Genomic DNA, 2607 nt, shown 5'->3' on the forward strand with positions numbered 1-2607 from the left:
TTCCGAAGACTAGTAAAATAGGCGGATTCTGGAACCCCAAGGATTCAACGGTATATGGATATGGAAAATATAAGATTTCCGATCCTAGCGGGAAAAGGCGGGGAACAGATACCCAATAGGATATAGGATCCTTGGGAGGAACTTTTGGTAATGGCCTTGATCCTCTATGCTATTTTTTATGTGTTCTTAGTTCTATTGAACTTTTTGCATTCTTTTAAACAAGAATCTAATAAACTAGAATTGAGTCAGTGGAAAAAAGGAGAGAGAGGAAAGTGTTAAATGGAGAGAGTCGACTAATCAGAGACTTTTAGGATCTTCTTTACATCAGGTAAATCTGTCGGCCCTGTCCGTTTTTTTCTTTAAGTTACGACTCTTTGCTGCTTACTTCTATCAAGCCATAGGGAAAGTCTATGATGAATTTGGAAAACTCATCTCACTCTTACTCTATGGCTCGGACTTAATGGGGGAAGAAAACATCTTCCATAATTTCTTTTTTGTTCAATTCTGGACAAAAAAGAAAAGGAAAAAAGGAATTTATAGGGACAGTGTTACCCCCTATATCCCCTAGTTTATATTGTAGGAATAATAAAACAATTTAGCAGTCTGACACACTTACGTCCTTGCAAAGTAAATAATTATTATTGTAGTCGTAACCGTAGAATAGGATCCTAATCAAAATAAATACATTTGGTTCAGGCGCTATTAGCATGGTAAGAAAAGATTTTTTTTACAGACCAGAGGGGCTATCTAAATCCTAAAGTAAAGGCGAGCGATCGAAGTAGAAGTACCAACGGCTCAGTGTCATGAACCTTCTCCATCTGATTCAATAAGGGGGAATTAGCCTTCTTGTCAAATGGCTATCCTTGACAAAGGGTACCATTTATACCATAATCTACAATGTAGCGGGTATAGTTTAGTGGTAAAAGTGTGATTCGTTCTATTAATAACTGAATTTGAAATGATATACTTAAGGCATCCTTAAGTTTTTTATTTTTATATTCCGATGAAAACTTTAGTTCTTATAAAGGATTAAATCCTTTTCCTCTCAATAGCATATTGAGGAAGAATATACATTCTGGCGATTTGTATCCAAAGACTAATTTAAATTGCATCCAAAATAAAAATAGGATTATGAGTACAGAGTCGCGAAGCATAATTTTGCATTGGATTAAGTATTCCAATTTTGAAAATATGAGTAAAGGATCTATGGATGAAGATACAAAAAAGTTGATTTCCAATCGTAACTAAATCTTCTTAAAATAAGGAATAAGGAAGCCAAATAGCTAAAAAACGATAGTTTTGGTTTACTAGAACCATCCGCATATTGTTTCAGCTCGGTGGAAACCCAATTCTTTTCCTCAGGATCTCTTGAATGAAATTAGGGAACGAAGTAAGTAGATTAGATGAATTTAGATAGAATTTCTATCTCCTACTCTATAAGGATCATCTAGAAAGCGGAGAGCTTTGGTTCCATTCAAATAGAAAAGCTGACATAGATGTTAAGTGGTGAGAATATCCATAAAGGAGCCGAATGAAATCAAAATTTCATGTTCGGTTTTGAATTAGAGACGTTAAAAATAATCAACCAACGTCGACTATAACCCCTAGCCTTCCAAGCTAACGATGCGGGTTCGATTCCCGCTACCCGCTCCATTCTGTATAAAAGGAGTATTCTATTTGTCTAGACATGTTAGAGGCTTGTATTCAAGCCTTTTTTGTCCACCAGTTTCTGGTACTCCAGAGCGGAGTAGAGCAGTTTGGTAGCTCACGAGGCTCATAACCTTGAGGTCACGGGTTCGATTCCCGTCTCCGCACTTAGCAGTCTGTATAAAAGGACTATTCTATTTCTCTAGATATGTATGGTAGAGGGGCGTATCCAACCCTTTTTTATTCATTAGTTCCCGGCCCTAGAGGGCAAAATTGAGCAGTTTGCGAAGTCACTTGCCTTCAAAAAAAGAAGGCGCAAGGCCTCTCCCTACCCTGCAGAAAATAAAAATGAAACGAAAGGGACAGTCTACCTCTCCCTTCCCTTTAAAAAAAGTTTGCCCGTTGTTTGTCTCAGTTAATACCCAATTTTTGGAGCTCTGTTGGCGAGTTCTATTTCTGCCTCTGGAGCGCCCTCTTTTTTTGAGTGGGATGCAAAGGAAGGGTAAGATAGTAAGGGATACGGCACTAGACTAACACCTAATTAATACTTAATTTAATATAAGTAGTTAAACAGTTAACTAGACTAAACTTTTTATCATAGTACTTTGATAAATTAAGCGGGCGAGCGGCGGGAATCGAACCCGTATCTTCTCCTTGGCAAGGAGATATTTTACCATTGAACTACGCTCGCTACGGTATATATTTTATAGCGTATATCCGCCTGGGTCGACCTTCTATGTCTGGGTCGACCGTTTCATTTCATTTTCTATTATATTAGAGTTTTCCTTTTTTTATTATCTGTCAATGAATATTCTAATGGGAATGGAATTTCATAATACTGAAAGAGAAGAGCTAGCAATTCGGAACGCAAATTGCGTTTTAATACGTCTCACTATTCTAATTTTTTAGAAGAAATGGCCTTTATTATTTCTTTTTTATGGGGTTAATAAATATTAACCA

Source organism: Triticum urartu, unplaced genomic scaffold, assembly GCF_056163025.1.
Source record: "Triticum urartu cultivar PI428250 unplaced genomic scaffold, HENAU_Tu73 scaffold1, whole genome shotgun sequence".
Classification (NCBI taxonomy): Eukaryota; Viridiplantae; Streptophyta; class Magnoliopsida; order Poales; family Poaceae; genus Triticum; species Triticum urartu.